Here is a 17,832-nt window from a genome sequence, read left to right as displayed (position 1 = left end):
AGCAAAGTTGGAGATTATTTTATGTGGATCAACTTTGGTATTCAAAGTTTTTCAAGTTTACATATAAAATTTGGAGTAATTTTGAAATGATTCAAATGCTCAAATCCACCCCAAATTCAAATTTCAAAATGGAGGCAGAATTTGAAAATGTTCCTAGAAGCAAAGTTGTAGAGTTTGAAAAATTGAGCAACTTTCATGTTTGGAGATTTTCAACTTCTTTAGAAAATTTGAGAGTAATTTGAAAAATGGACTCAGTGGCAGTTCTGTAAATAATTCAAAAATCAAAATCAACATCGCCTGTTTGCCACCGGCGACACGCCGCTGTTCGCCGCCGACCTTCTTCGCCGCTTCCTTGCGTGGTGACACGCAGCCGGTGCCGTGGCGAGCTCGGGCGTGCGCTGTCGACGCCGGACGTCTCCTTCCCGGCTATAAATAGCAGCAGTCGCCGCCGTCGTCCCCGTTTTTCTCCTCTGCTCCGCTCCGCCGCTAGCTAGCTCCGCCGCCCGCCGTAGCCACCGTTGAGCCATGTCCATCGTGCCTAGCTACGCCAACACGATTGCTTCGGTCTTGCGCTTCTTTGCGGCTTGCTCACATCGCCTGGGTTGGCCGGAATCGCCCGACGCAACATCTTCTTCCCCAAGCCCGGTCGGAGCTCCGCCACCATCGCCTCGACGTGGCCAGGCCATTCCAGTCCGTCTCTGCCTTCACCAAGCCCACCGACGTGACTGTGGTGAGCTACTAAACGTGATGTTCACTTCGCTTTTGACTCTACCGCATTCTTGTCGGTGTTACGCCATGAGCCGTCATGCTCGAGCCGCCATGGCCGGCATGGAGTCTTCTCCGGTGCACCTTCCGCCATTCCAAGGATGGGGATGAGTTCGTGGGAGTGTGTAGGTCATTTGGTTGCGGTCCGCCTCGCTAGAGCGTCACCATCGGCGCATTTTGGGGCCAGCCAGTGAGGGTAGCACCGCCGTGAACTGTATGAGTCACTGACGAGTGGGGTCAGCCTGTCAGTGAGAAGGAAGGCGAAGAACAGTGATGTTTTGTTATTTTCTGATTTTGAATAGTGCTGAATCTTTCGAAATTTGTAGAAAAATAATCATAGCTCCAAAAATTCTGAAAATTTGTGTGTAGCTTCTGTACATGCTCTAGTATGGTTTAAAAATATGAAACTTGAAATTTGAATAAATTTTTAATGTTCAAATATTCAGTCCATTAATTGATAAATGTAATTTTCATGATTTTTGTAGGCCACTGTATAATTCCAAAAATTATGAAATTTGTTTTGGTACACTAATTTGTCATAAGGAAGCTTACATAAAATTTTCAAGTCATTTGGAACAAGTTCATTTTTGGGCTTAATTCCAAATTTATTCAAAAATAAATAAAGGCAAACCCTAAGTGTTTGATTAGTGTTGGATCTTGTTTTGGTCATGTTTTGTGACTAGTAGGGTTTCAAGATCCATTTGGTCAAATTACATGTGTGGCTCTTGACGGTAGGATTACAAGTTGGTTTTGTTGGCTTGCAATTGTACCGTGAAGGAAAATCATTTGCGGGGTGTTTTTACATTTCATGTACCGTGAAAGCATCATGTTTACATTATCATCATGTTAAAGCATATGTTATCATTTCGTGTAGAATCCGAGAGTGAAACAATTCTAGTTGAACAAGTTCTGGAAGAATCCCCGGTTGTCGCGGGATTTGATATTTGTGGTACTGATTCGGAACCTGAGATCGTCAACAAAGGCAAGCCTCGGTTTATGCATTAAACCCTTACCTTGTTTACTTTGAAAAGTTTATCACTTATGTTACTTATTACATTAAGTTGATTAAGTTCAAATGTTACCTACTTGATGCATTGCCTACCTTGTTAATTGTTTACCATCCTTGAAGATGTTTTCTTTTAAAAAGGCGTAGATTGCTTAGTATGCTTTATGGTAAGCTTTCAAAGTAAAAGTTTCGATACAATCAAAAGATGGCATACTGGACAAAGAAAGAAAGAAGGTAGAATGAACTAGAGACTAGTCGGGTAACTTATCTTGAATGTTGGGTAATGTTGTCGACTATGTCGCTTAAAGGCCACTCATTGTGGATCTTCTGAACGAGGCACTTTGTAGTACTGGTCACATACTCCGATAAGCCTACTTCAGCTAATCCGATACTAAGACAAATGCCCACGCACTGGGAGTGGAGAGATGGCAGGAGTAGCGTGTACCCTCATGGCTGGAATGTGGCCGGATTTGAGGTGTGTTGTACTCTCGGGTGGCGTGGAGACAGCATAGTATAGGAGGATCCGGTAGCGAGGTTGATATATGCAAGATTAAGTTCTACATATGTCGTGTGATAAGGAATCCCTAGCTGGAACTTGAATCAATTTGAATTGCCGGTGCTCTACGGATATGGAGACTCGATTCATTACAGAAGCAATGCAGGACTGGTGAATTACTAAAATATGAGAAAAGAATGAAATGAGAAGGATTGGAATATGGAAAATGTACATTTAGTTGAGGTAATGAACTAAAAGAACTTAGGGGTAAAACTTGAAAATAGAATGAAGAATAGTAAGCTTTTGGCAAAGAACTTTTGAATCTTGCTAAATCCTTACCTTGCCCCAAACCCCTGTATCTCTAAAGTCTTACACCCCGTTACGTCGGGTTAGTCTTGTTGAGTACCTTTGTACTTAGGGTTTGTTAACCCTTGTTGCAGGTGAGTCGCATGCGTAGGCTTGTTTTGGTCCCTGCTGCATGTCTGTGTTTGAAGTCAATGATGATGAGGAGTGATGAATGGCCTTTGGACAAGGCACTAGTTTATTTGATAAATAAAGTTAATGTAATATTATCCTACTACTATGGTTGTATAACACTTAGGGTATTGTAAGTTTGAAAACAACTGATTTGTAACCTATGTTACCTTAAGACTTCCATTATCTTTACTCTGATGTATATATATTTGAATAAACTATTATAATCTACAATGTCTGTGATTGAGATCCTGTTTGAAAAGAGAATCATGGATGATTCGGGTTTCCTAAGGACACCCAACAGACCTATTGAGTTGTTGGGAACTCGTGAACGCTATCCAAGGTCTGTTAAGACAACGATAGGTGCATGTGGGCCCGATTCCTTAAGAGGTTCTGCCACAGCTGGTATCAGAGCAGTTCCCATCTAAGATCATTGTAGGTTGCTTTGGAAAACCTTCAAATTGATTTGGATCAAAGGAAGTAAACTTGATATTTTAGAGTTCAAATTTCTTTCTTCTTACCTTTGATCTAGCCTCAATCCTGTCTTATTTGAAATTTTGTGGCAGATAATATGATTAGGTTTGTCCTATGTATTAAAAATCTAGTACTTATGATTATATAAATCTTTTGTACCTAGATTCGTAAGATCGATTCATGCATCATGCTTGAGCACCTTGCATAATAATTCCCCTTAATAATGGTTGGGTAAGAAATGTCAATCCCATTCTTGCTAACCTCCATTATCCTCAAGCTATTCTTATAGTCCTACCCTAAATTCTACAGGCTATGGCAAAGACCAAGGTAACCGCACGCAAGTCCATGGGACCTCATGGAGTCCCTCATCACCAGTTGGCACCAAGAAACCATGAGCTTGGTGAAGGAAGTGCCAAGAACCTAGGAGATGAAGGATCTTCAAGCAATCCTGCCAACATCGAGAACCTCAACAAGGAGCTCAACACTCTTCATTGAGCTCATGCCAAAGATCAAGAAGAGCTGGCGGAAATGCAAAGGGGCATCACCATGACCATGGAGCTGTGGAATGAAGCCTGGACACGAGAGGATGCACCAATGAATGCGTCCATGAGTTGGAATTTTATGTAGAAGACCTAGAGATGGACAATGCCATTCTTCATGAGAATGTCCACATGTTGCATGCTCAACTTCATCCTCCTCATGGGGATGGTGAAGTTACAGATGAAGAAATGATTGTAGATCCAGGAGAAGTCAAGAATGAAGAAGAGGAGGAGGATCCTGAGGAGTTAGTATACTTCTCAGACAAAGATGAGGTTTTGTCCGATATGGGCACGGATGCCGAAGACTGAGAGCTAGGAGTAGTAATAGTTCCTTTACTGCTTTCCTAGTAAACCAGAGTTGTCTTGTGGGATACAAGACATGTAATTTAAATAAGTAACCCTTTGTAGCAAGAAACCGTTTAAATGCTTTCTAATGGAGATGGGGATCCCGATCTTTCGTCAGGTGACGATAACTATCGTTGTGGCGGAGAATGACACACCGATCCGGCTTCAGATCGAAAGATCAAACTCTGCAATCTTAGCACCACCGCTCCTCTGGTTATCAATCGAGTCATGGACCAGGTTGACCTCACCAAGAAGGCTAATCCCTACCTGTGCAATGAAGAACACAAGCAAGAACAAGAAAGGTCACAACCAAATTGCAGATGTATGATTAATCTCACGAGTTGGGGTCTCACAAATCGAAGAACGGCAAAACTATTTTTTGACAGAATAATCTAAGCAAAACCCAAACCCTAAAGTAGGTGGTGGCTACTGATTATATAGCCTAAGGGATGTCCAAGGATCCCTCTTCATGTCCTAAAGGTGTCCCAACATGTTACAAGGCCCAACGGCCCAAAAGAAGGTGTCGCAGCACCCTGATAGATTCTGGACGCTGACTTGTTTTGACGATTCCCGTTGATTCCGAAGAGCTTTTGATGTGAAACCACTTGGATTGGCTTCCTTATCAAATTATATTTCCATCCATATGTGGATCATCGAAAATAGAGTCCGGATGCGTCCTAGGTGTCCGTTTTATTGCAGACTGGTCCTGACGGCTGAGGCAGACTCGAACTCGGATTGGACTGGGCCTCTGGCTTGGCTTGGACGTCCTTGCTGGCCTCCTAAAGTGGTGGCCAAGGAGGAGGACATCCAAGGCCATCTCTTAGGTGTTCTCCATCTTCTTGGGGCATGCTCCAACTTGGGTCTGGGTCCCAAGGATGTCTAACAAGCCCATGACGACAGTGTAGCTCCCGCCAGAAATAGCGACAGAATATATTGGTGATTTCGAGGCATTGCCGACGTGATATTGAGATGTAACCAGATCTATTTGAAAGCTTATCAAACAAGCTTTCCATCAAGTGCTCATTGACCTCGATCGCACACCGAATGGATGAGTTATGGCCTTCCCAATGTGGCACTGTCGGGCTACCGACGAACCGAAAGTTTAACTTTGATGAACTTCCATTATGAAACACATTTGAACCTACAATCAAATAGTGACATGTACATGTGGAACTAAGTGAATTATAACCAAAGCCACTATGCAAATGTAGGAACGAGCGCACCTTATAATCATTGTTCATATCCGACGGTGCCATGTCCTCATCATCCTCCCCTTCTTGACAACAAACCGTCCTCGGTTTGAGCTTAGCTGGTGGACAAGTTGTCGATAGTAGCCAACATTGCTCCCCTTCTTGAAATTTAACATGTTTCTTTATAACAAAACTAGGGGAACTTGACATGACAAGATTATAGAGATTGCAATCCTTTGGTTGATCATACTTTTGCACAATATAAGGAGATTTCAGATTTGAACAAATATAGACACGATGCACCATATACTCTCCTTTACAATTATATTTTCCAATAAAATGATATGTATGTCTAGAGAACCATGGCGAATCAGCATAGGCATAAAGTTTCTCCTCTAAAGAACTAAGATTACACGAAACATCAAATTCAATATAACCCAAAGTATTTAAAGAAGACAATAATTTCAGCTCATCAACTTCACTAGCATTATGAATAACAAGTCTATTTTCAGCACAAGTGCTCATTTTCAGCACACATATAGCGTGATCATTCTTCAATGATTGCATAGGTATAACATAAATATCATCATGCAAGTCATCTTCGTCACAAGAAACATCAAGCAAATCATCTTGTGACAAAGGTAAATCAAGCGAATGCTCCACTAAAATTTGCTCTATCATAGCATGATTGGTGGAAAAATTCAGCACATCAAGAGAACTCTCACCTTCTGTGAGGTTAGCATCATGGGCATTACCTTTGCTCTCATGTTCAGCAGGGGTAATAGTTAATGGTTCTGAATTTTCACATGAGACTGTGAGCTTCTCATTTTCTATCACGGCATCCTTGCTCTTTTCTACATTGTCCTACAAAAGGTTAGGCATAGTAGGAGGAATAACAACAGACTCTTCCTCTAAATGGTGCACCTCATCATATGAAGTCAAAACAGGAGGTGGATTAACAAAGGTTTCTCGCATAAGAAGTTTCATATCATTCCAAGTTTGAGGCTTATCAGAAGGATCTAAAGACTCCCACCAAGATAAAGCAGAATGTCGCAAAACACTAACTGCATTTTTTACCTTCCTCCTTGGACACATAAGACGAGTAGCAAATATGTTATCGATAGCAATTTCCCACTCCATGTACTCATCAGCACCTATACCATCATAAGTCGGTGGATACGAACAACCTGTCATTGTAAACACAAAAACAAGGAACAAACAGTGAAGGTTATCCCTAATAATCCTACTACGTAGGTGGAGTGGTGCTGCCTCTCAAGATCACAGCAAAAGGAAACACCTTATCAAGCTCTTACAAGGTTCTTACCAACGCAAAGTAGTGGATGGTACAACCGGTGGCTAGTACGTGATACCTGTGAGGGTGTGACACCAAGATTGCAAGGGTCTTTTTCTGTACCGATCTGAAGTATATGTGGAGCTTGGGAGGCACGCAAAAGAACAAATATGTATATGTGGCACACAAGTTAGTGACAGACAGCAATATTGAATAAATGTCCAGAGCACTTGTCCTAGTTGCTGGCCTATATGTGTTCCTATCACCAGTTGTGATAAACAAGAGAGGAAACAAGGATGAAAGGAAACAAGTATTAAAGGCAGCAACGGATATGAACAAGGCAAAAGGTACCACAAACAATAGAGCTATTGAGTGTTCCTTATGTGCTCCTTTTCGATATCTTCTATTCTCTTTTACTATTTTTTTCTTTTATTTTTTTGTCTAATCTTTTTTTTTCTTGCTTTTGCTCTTTTGATATTTTTTCTCAGCAAGGAGCACACAAGAATAAACCACAAAAAATTTGAGCTCAATTGAATAAAAGATGTGGCCTATAGAAAATTAGGACCGTGCTCTAAAAAGCATACCAAAACTTGTGGGCCCAGAAACTCAATTTTCCTAATCGAATTTTGCAAATCTAATTTTTGCGAACCCAGCAATGCTGGGATGAAATAGATCTAAAATTTTCTGGCGTTCTCTGTAGATATAAAATTTTCTCCGTTTTGAGTTCGGATGCAAAAGTTATGACTGTTTTAAGGAAGCTGCTCGAATCAGGGATTTAATGGACACAAGATGCAAACCGATGGTGATACGGAATAGCGGCGGGTGAAGGGATCAACACAAACTAGAAAAGAACACAATCTAAACCAGCAACAAGACTTTGACCTAGGACATAAACTCAACAAAGCGAACTCTGAAACTGAAATATGCAAAGGCTATGGCGTGGAAGGTTCTAGGATAGGAAATAAAAGTATGGCACTGGACTATAGGACGAATGCGAAACTCTCAAACTAGGGAATAAAAGTGAACCTGACGGTATACCTTAGCTTTGATACCACTTAATGGAGACGGGGATCCCGATCTTCTGTCAGGTGATGATAACTATCGTTGTAGCGGAGAATGACACACCGATCCGACTTCAGATCGAAAGATCGAACCCTGCAATCTTAGCACCACCGCTCCTCTGGTTATCAACCGAGTCACGGACTAGGTTGACCTCGCTAAGAAGGCTAATCCCTGCCTGTGCAACGAAGAACACAAGCAAGAACAAGAAAGGTCGCAACCAAATTATAGATGTATGATTAATCTCATGAGTTGGGGTCTCACAAACCGAAGAACGGCGAAACTGTTTCTTGACAGAATAATCTAAGAAAAACCCAAACCCTAAAGTAGGTGGTGGCTACTGATTATATAGCCTAAGGGATGTCCAAGGATCTCTCTTCACGTCCTAAAGGTGTCCCAACATGTTACAAGGCCCAACGGCCCAAAAGAAGGTGTCGCAGCACCCTGATAGATTCTAGATGCTGACTTGTTTCGACAATTCCTGTTGATTCCAAAGAGCTTTTGATGTGAAACCACTTGGATTGGCTTTGTTATCAAATTATCTTTCCATCCATATGTGGATCATCGAAAATGGAGTTCGGATGCATCCTAGGTGTCCGTTTTATTGCAGACTAGTCCTGACGGCCGAGGCAGACTTAAACTCGGATTGGACTGGGCCTCTGGCTTGGCTTGGACGTCCTTGCTGGCCTCCTAAGGTGGTGGCCAAGGAGGAGGACGTCCAAGACCATCTCTTAGGTGTTCTCCATCTTCTTGGGGCATGCTCCAACTTGGGACTGGGTCCCAAGGATGTCTAACAAGCCCATGACGACAGTGTAGCTCCCGCCAGAAATAGCGACAGAATATATTGGTGATTTCGAGGCATTGCCGACGTGATATTGAGATGGAACCAGATCTATTTGAAAGCTTATCAAACAAGCTTTCCATCAAGTGCTCATTGACCTCGATCGCACTCCGGATGGATGAGTTATGGCCTTCCCAATGAGGCACTGTCGGGCTACCGACGAACCGAAAGTTCAACTTTGATGAACTTCCATTATAAAACACATTTGAACCTATAATCAAATAGTGACATGTACATGTGGAACCAAGTGAATTATAACCAAAGCCACTATGCAAATGTAGGAACAAGCGCACCTTATAATCTTTGTTCATATCCGAAGGTGCCAGGTCCTCATCATCCTCCCCTTCTTGACACACTTAATGGAGACGGGGATCCCGATCTTCCGTCAGGTGATGATAACTATCATTGTGGCGGAGAATGACATACCGATCCGGCTTCAGATCGAAAGATCAAACCCTGCAATCTTAGCACCACCGCTCCTCTGGTTATCAATCGATTCACGGACCAGGTTGACCTCGCCAAGAAGGCTAATCCCTGCCTGCGCAACGAAGAACACAAGCAAGAACAAGAAAGGTCGCAACTAAATTGCAGATGTATGATTAATCTCACGAGTTGGGGTCTCACAAACCGAAGAATGGCGAAACTGTTTCTTGACAGAATAATCTAAGCAAAACCCAAACCCTAAAGTAGGTGGTGGCTACTGATTATATAGCCTAAGGGATGTCCAAGGATACCTCTTCACGTCCTAAAGGTGTCCCAACATGTTACAAGGCCCAACGGCCCAAAAGAAGGTGTCGCAGCACCCTGATAGATTCTGGACGCTGACTTGTTTCGACAATTCCCGTTGATTCTGAAGAGCTTTTGATGTGAAACCACTTGGATTGGCTTTCTTATCAAATTATCTTTCCATCCATATGTGGATCATCGAAAATGGAGTTCGGATGCGTCCTGGGTGTCCGTTTTATTGCAGACTGGTCCTGACGGCCGAGGCAGACTCGAACTCGGATTGGACTGGGCCTCTGGCTTGGCTTGGATGTCCTTTCTGGCCTCCTAAGGTGGTGGCCAAGGAGGAGGACATCCAAGACCATCTCTTAGGTGTTCTCCATCTTCTTGGGGCATGCTCCAACTTGGGACTGGGTCCCAAGGATGTCTAACAAGCCCATGACGACAGTGTAGCTCCCGCCAGAAATAGCGACAGAATATATTGGTGATTTCGAGGCATTGCCGACGTGATATTGAGATGGAACCAGATCTATTTGAAAGCTTATCAAACAAGCTTTCCATCAAGTGCTCATTGACCTCGATCGCACTCCGGATGGATGAGTTATGGCCTTCCCAATGAGGCACTGTCGGGCTACCGACGAACCGAAAGTTCAACTTTGATGAACTTCCATTATAAAACACATTTGAACCTATAATCAAATAGTGACATGTACATGTGGAACCAAGTGAATTATAACCAAAGCCACTATGCAAATGTAGGAACGAGCGCACCTTATAATCATTGTTCATATCCAAAGGTGCCATGTCCTCATCATCCTCCCCTTCTTGACACACTTAATGGAGACGGGGATCCCGATCTTCCGTCAGGTGATGATAACTATCGTTGTGGCGGAGAATGACACACCGATCCGGCTTCAGATCGAAAGATCGAACCCTACAATCTTAGCACCACCGCTCCTCTTGTTATCAACCGATTCACGGACTAGGTTGACCTCGCCAAGAAGGCTAATCCCTGCCTACGCAATGAAGAACACAAGCAAGAACAAGAAAGGTCGCAACTAAATTACAGATGTATGATTAATCTCACGAGTTGGGGTCTCACAAACCGAAGAACGGCGAAACTGTTTCTTGACAGAATAATCTAAGCAAAACCCAAACCCTAAAGTAGGTGGTGGCTACTGATTATATAGCCTAAGGGATGTCCAAGGATCCCTCTTCACGTCCTAAAGGTGTCCCAACATGTTACAAGGCCCAACGGCCCAAAAGAAGGTGTCGCAGCACCCTGATAGATTCTGGATGCTAACTTGTTTCGACGATTCCTGTTGATTCCGAAGAGCTTTTGATGTGAAACCACTTGGATTGGCTTCCTTATCAAATTATCTTTCCATCCATATGTGGATCATCGAAAATGGAGTCCGGATGCATCCTAGGTGTCCGTTTTATTGCAGACTGGTCCTGACAGCCGAGGCAGACTCGAACTCGGATTGGACTGGGCCTCTGGCTTGGCTTGGACGTCCTTGCTGGCCTCCTAAGGTGGTGGCCAAGGAGGAGGACGTCCAAGGCCATCTCTTAGGTGTTCTCCATCTTCTTGGGGCATGCTCCAACTTGGGTCTGGGTCCCAAGGATGTCTAACAAGCCCATGACGACAGTGTAGCTCCCGCTAGAAATAGCGACAGAATATATTGGTAATTTCGAGGCATTGCCGACGTGATATTGAGATGGAACTAGATCTATTTGAAATCTTATCAAACAAGCTTTCCATCAAGTGGTCATTGACCTCGATCGCACTCCGGATGGATGAGTTATGGCCTTCCCAATGAGGCACTGTCGGGCTACCGACGAACCGAAAGTTTAACTTTGATGAACTTCCATTATGAAACACATTTGAACCTACAATCAAATAGTGATATGTACATGTGGAACCAAGTGAATTATAACCAAAGCCACTATGCAAATGTAGGAACGAGCGCACCTTATAATCATTGTTCATATCCGACGGTGCCATGTCCTCATCACTTTCAATAAAGAATAATGTAAGTAAACGTGTTTCTCTAACAGATGCCTCGTCCTATCACCCGAACTAGTGCTAGTGGCTCGTATGACGATGATGAGTGCCCAAATCCTCCACCAATGCCTTCGACTATGGCGGATGCCATCGCTGCACTCGTCAACGCAATGGTAGAGAATGCTAGGCTGTTAATGGAATTGGCGTAAAACCAGCAGGCACCATACCCTAACCATGGCCGTCGTAATAATGGAAACGACAAGTCAACCTATGTTGATTTTACTGACACCCATCTGCCTATGTTCTCTAAAGCAAAAGAACCTTTAGAAGCTGACGATTGGCTTAGGACAATAGAGCAAAAGTTTGAGCTGATTCACTGTACCGAGGTTTAGAAACCAAGGTTTACGGCATAGCAACTCCGAGGAGCTGCTGGTGCCTAGTGGGCAAATTTGGTAGCAGTATAGCCCGCTGGTCACCAAATCAACTGGAGGGAGTTCAAGGATGCCTTCAGGGCACACTATATTCCAGATGGTGTAATGACCATGAAGTTAGAAGAGTTCTTGGCTCTTAAGCAAGGGGAGCACCCGGTGATGCATTATGTTGGGCGCTTCAATCACCTATCGCAGTATGCTATAGAGTATGTGAATACTGACAGGAAGAAGAAGAATCATTTTCTTAGAGGCCTGAACACTAAACTTTAGACCATGATGGCAACTTGTGGTAACACAACTTATCACGAGACAATCAACATTGCTATCGCTTCAGAGGAGAATTACCGCCGACACAAGGAGGCGAAGAAAAAGAAAATATCTGCTTCCGGATCATCAAGTGGCAAGCGTCAGAAGATAGTATACCATCCTCAGAATCATGGCTGTACGCCATTCCGCCCACAACAAGGCCAAAGCAGGCAGTAAATCTTCATTCGTCCTGCAACTAATACGTCTTATACTCATCAAGCACCGTAGCAGCAAAATAATACAAATAATGCAAACCACAATGCTACTCCTCAAAATCACAATTTTCCATGCTATAATTGTGGTAAACCCGGACACTTTTCCCAAGAATGTCCGTATCCTAGGAAGAACAATCCTGATGCACCCAAAGCCCTATTACTCAAGTTCAGAATCAGTACAAGGGCAATGCTCAGAACAATCAGAAGGGCCAGGCTAAGAAGAAAACTGGAAGGGTCTTCTATACTCAAGTGGAATCTATTCTAGAAGGAGAACCAGAAATGATGGGTATGTTTCCCATTGCTAAGCATCCTGCAATTACCATATTTGATTCTGGTGCATCCCATACATTCATCAATCGTACATTTGTTGTGAAGCATGGGATAGCTATTGGGGAAACAAAAGAGCCCTATCATATACAGTTGCCCGAGGGACGAATCTGTACAAGGGAGGTAGTTCAGCATGTACCCATTGATTTGGGAGGTTATGAGTTCCCTACCAATATGTTGATATTAAAGGATCAAGATATAGATGTGATCCTTGGTATGAACTGGTTAACTCAACACGGGGCATTGAAATCAACCAAGTATAGATTCTCATATCTAAATACTTTGAAAATCAAGTTAGAGCCATCTACACTTATGATTTCTACATCATCCACACCAAATATGCACTTGAAACCAAGATCACACAATTGAGTTACCAATAATAGATTGAAGTTCAAGCTCTCTACTAGTAACACATTGGAGATACTCAAGTCATTGGATATTGCAATCTTACCAAGCCCTTTGACCTTGCCTTTGCCATTGTCACCAAATGTGATACTATCAATCCCATTACTCTTGTTTTCATTGATTGAATTGAACATTCTTGGATCACCGGTCATGTGATGTGTGCACCCACTATCAAGCACCCAATGCCTTCCTCTGGCTTTATAATTGATCTACAAAAGAAGATCAATTCTTTTTAGGTACCCAAACTTGCTTGGGTCCTTGAAGGTTAGTTACCAAAGTCTTTGGTGCCCAAATGGCCTTCTTCTTTGGCCCCACAATTGGTGTACCAATGAATTTAGCCTTCACACCATTGGCACCCTTAACAAGCATGTAACAAGAATCAAATTTAATTGAGGATATATTAGGTAGTTTGTTCTTATTAGTCTTGCAATATTGCTCTATGTTCCCAACTTGCCAGCATCTATTGCAAAACCGGCCATTGCCCTTCACAAAGCTAACTTTGGGAGTGACAAAGGCTGCCTTGCCTTTCTTGGGGATATAGCCTAATCCCTATTTGTTGAGAGAAAACCTTTGGCTACCCAAGCACTTTAGCAAGCGGGCATCTCCACCATAGGCATTGCCTAAGGCACGAGTGAGCTCATTCACCTCCTTCTTGAGAGTCTCATTTTCCACCATTAGTGAAGCATCACAAGTGAGACCATCACTCAAAGGTAAAGTAGAAGTAGTAGTGCTACAAGAAGTGTTAGTGGGAGCAACTACAATGGGCTTATAAAAAGTTTCATCAATAAGATCACATGTTAGTCCCACATCACAAGACACGATCACTTGCTCCTTCTTAGCCTCCTCCTTGACTTGCTCAATGAGAGAGGAGTGAGCTTTTTCAAGCTTAGAGTGAGCTTTGTCAAGCTTCTCATGGGCTTCCATTAGCCTCTCATGAGTGGCATTGAGCTCATTAAGAGTTTGCTCAAGAAATTTGACTTTCTTGTTCAATTCTTTGCACTCTTTTCTCTTCATCTCAAAGCAAGTGTGCACTTGCTCACACATGTCCATGAGATCCTCCTTAGAGTACTCTTCTTCATCATCATCACTCCTACAAGCATCACTTTCACATTCGTCATCATCACTCACATCATATCTTTGCCATGAGGCTTGTTGATGAAGTGTCAAAGATGGAGGGCTTGTTATTGATGGCGATGCTTGCTAGTGCTTTCTTGATAGATTTCTTGCCATCATCACTAGAGTCATCACTATCCCAAGTGACCACATAGCCTCCACCCTTCTTCTTCTTTTGGAAGATCATCTTTTTCTCCTTCTTCTCCTTCTTTTTTTCTTGTCCTTCTTGTGCTTCTTCTTCTCATCCTCATCATTGTCACAATTGTAGGGACAATTCGCTACAACATGATCAGGGCTCTTGCAATTGTAGCATCTTCTCATATATTCTTTGCTTTTGGTGTGATCTCTTCTCTTTCTTGCACCATACCCCTTCTTCTTCAAGAATTTGCCCATCTTGCGCACAAATAGAGCTATGGCCCCATCATCAATGTCACTAAGATCCTCATCATCACTTGATACTTTCTTGGACATGCCCTTATTCTTGGATGATGAGTTAGCCTTGAATGCTACACTCTTCTTCTTCTTGTCTTCTTCTTCCTTCTTGTCATCCTTGTCAACCCCTTCCCTTTCCACACGGTATATCTCTTGTGTCATGACATCACCTAGTACTTGGTTAGGGGTAATCTCCTTCAATCCTCCTCTTATGATAAGCAATCTCAATATCTCAAATCTTGGAGGTAGGCACATCAAGAACCGATGAGATACATCATCATCCTTGATCTTCTCTCCCAAAGCCTTCAAGTCATTTACAATCACTTGCAACCGATGCAACATTTCCGGAATGCTCTCATCATCCTTCATCTTGAAGCTTGTCAACTTATCCTTGAGGATGTACAACTTGGCACTTTTCACCGCCGGTGTGCCCTCATATGTTTCCTCCAATCTCCTACACACCTTAGTAGTTCTTTCACAATCCTTGATTTGTTCAAACACCTTAGAATCAATGGCATTGTATATGGTGTTGAGAGCCATTGTATTGCATTGCTTGTTGGTCTTGTCTTGGTTGGTGGGATTGTCGAGATCAATGATAGCATAGTCATTATCGGTCACCTCCCATACTTGATCATTGATTGAACCAAGATATATCCTTATCTTTCTCTTTCAATAATCATAGCATGTGCCATCAAAGAACGATGGTTTGCCCCCCACATGGTTGAACACAACTTGAGCCATAATTTGACACCGAGGTTTCTAAGCCTTTAATCACATAGTGACCACGGCTCTGATACCACTTGAAAGGTCCTAATATGGCTAGAGGGGGGTGAATAGCCTATTTAAAATCTACAAATCAACTAGGGCAATTTGATTAGTATAACAAATGGCAAAATGTAAACTTACTCTAGCTCTACAAGAGTTGCAAGCCACCTATCCAATAATTCTAGTTGTTATGATCACTAGGCACATAATCCACTAGGTCACTAATCACTAAGAGCTCTCATAATTGCTACACTAAAGAGCTCCACTAGATGAACTTAATTCACAAAGCAAGCTCTCAAATCTAGCTACACTAAAGAGCTTGATATAGCTAGTTTACGGGAATATAAATGAGCAAGTGAGGTGATAATACAACCACGTAGAGGAGTGAACCAATCATGAGACGAATACTTTATGAATCATCGAGAGAATACCAAAGGGCAAGAGACAACCAATTTTCTCCTAAGGTTCACGTGCTTGCCAACATGCTACGTCTCCGTTGTGTCGACCAACACTTGGTGGTTCGGTGGCTAAGAGGTGTTGCACGAACCTCGTCCACACAATTGGACACCACAAGAACCTACCCACAAGTGAGGTAACTCAATGACATGAGCAATCCACTAGAGTTATCTTTCGGCGCTCCACCGGGGAAGGTACAAATCCCCTCACAATAACCAAAGATGGCCACGAACAATCACCAACTCATGTCAATCCTCCTCCGCTGCTTCAAGGCGTCTAGGTGGTGGCAACCACCAAGAGCAACAAGCGAACCCCGCAGCAAAAACATGAACACCAAGTGCCTCTAGATGCAATCACTCAAGCAATGCACTTGGATTCTTTCCCAATCTCACAAAGATGATAAATCAATGATGGAGATGAGTGGGAGGGCTTTGGCTAAGCTTACAAGGTTGCTATGTCAAAGCAAATGGCCAAGAGAGTGAGCTTGAGCTGGCCATGGGGCTTAAATAGAAGCCCCCATGAAATAGAGCCGTTAGGCTACTCACTGCACTAAACACGGGGCGATCGGACGCTCTGGTCATATCGACCGGACGTAGGACCCCAGCGTCCGGTCGTGCGATGCATGACACGTGTCCCTTCTCTTTAAATATTGAGCGCCCGATCCCAACGGTTAAGTAATGACCGGACACGCTGTTGTGAAGTGACCGGACGTTGGACCTCAGCGTCCAGTCGTTTCTAGTAAGCATCCAAAAGCGAGAAATCACGACCGGATGCGTCCGGTCATGCTCGATCGGATACACCCAGCGTCCGGTCACTCAATGTCATCATATGTCAGACTGACCGGACTCAGGCCCTAAGCGTTCAGTCAGTTTTCGTGCCAGCGTCCTGTCATGAGACCGAAACAGCGTGCCCTAAGCTACCATTGACTAGACACGCCGGTCCAACCGAGACCAGCGTCCGGTCACTCATAGTGACCTCTGTCTTTTTTATATAGGGTGCCCGTGAAGTTTCTAACCCTTACTCAAATGTGCCAACCACCAAGTGTATCACCTTGTGCACATGTGTGTTAGCATAATTTCACAAATATTTTCAAGGGTGTTAGCACTCCACTAGATCCTAAATGCATATGCAATGAATTAGAGCATCTAGTGGCACTTTGATAACCACATTTCGATATGAGTTTCACCCCTCTTAATAGTATGGCTATCGAACCTAAATGTGATCACACTCACTAAGTGTCTTAATTACCGAAACAAAATGACTCTTACCATTTATACCTTTGCCTTGAGCCTTTTGTTTTTCTCTTTCTTCTTTTCAAGTCCAAGCACTTGATCATTACCATGGCATCACCATCATCATGTCATGATCTTCATTTGCTCCACCACTTAGACTAGTGCTACCTATCTTATAATCACTTTTGATAAACTAGGTTAGCACTTAGGGTTTCATCAATTCACAAAAACTAAACTAGAGCTTTCAGTCATCCCTGTGTCCGAGCCTGCTGCGCAACCTAGACTGATAGATTTCCATCTAGATCTACGGCATCCAGGCTATGCTCGCAGCTAGGGGCAACGATGATGGGGAGGTCAGGGCGTCACCAAGAAAGGGCGAGGAGGACAAACATGACATTAGCGATGGCGCGCCACCCGAGTGGGCACTGCATCTCGTCATGACAAAGGCATACGCAGGAATCGTCTGGTGCTGGTGCAGCAGGGTGCTAGTTCCTTGGCCCTCTTCCCCGGCGACAACGACATGCTTGGTGGCAACCCCATTGCCGCCGTGCGAGGCGCTCCTAGAAGTGGCTAGGTTCAAATGCGGATGGGAGAGGACGGTTGCACTTCTGATGTGGTGTGCAGCCTATCTACGTGGCCAATCCTGAGCCTCTTCCTTCGAGTGGTCCATGAGGTGGTGCCGCGCGAACCTGTGCATCATGCACGAGCCCACGACGGCACGACCTGTGCTTTGGGACCTGCCAAGGCAACGTTTCTACATTCAAGAACGAGTGTTGTACTCCTCCGACCTCCCATGGTAATATATGCCATGTTCCAATTTGAATGTCGTGTCAAGCATGCAGAGCACGCTCATGGTTCCGACGCCGGGTGTGTTCAACAGGCACGACAAGTCTTTTATCTTTGTCAATCTGCTTTTCTGTTTTTCTGTGGATATGAAAGTGG

Source organism: Miscanthus floridulus, chromosome 5 (assembly GCF_019320115.1).
Source record: "Miscanthus floridulus cultivar M001 chromosome 5, ASM1932011v1, whole genome shotgun sequence".
Taxonomy (NCBI): domain Eukaryota; kingdom Viridiplantae; phylum Streptophyta; class Magnoliopsida; order Poales; family Poaceae; genus Miscanthus; species Miscanthus floridulus.
Note: the sequence above shows the minus strand (reverse complement) of the source record.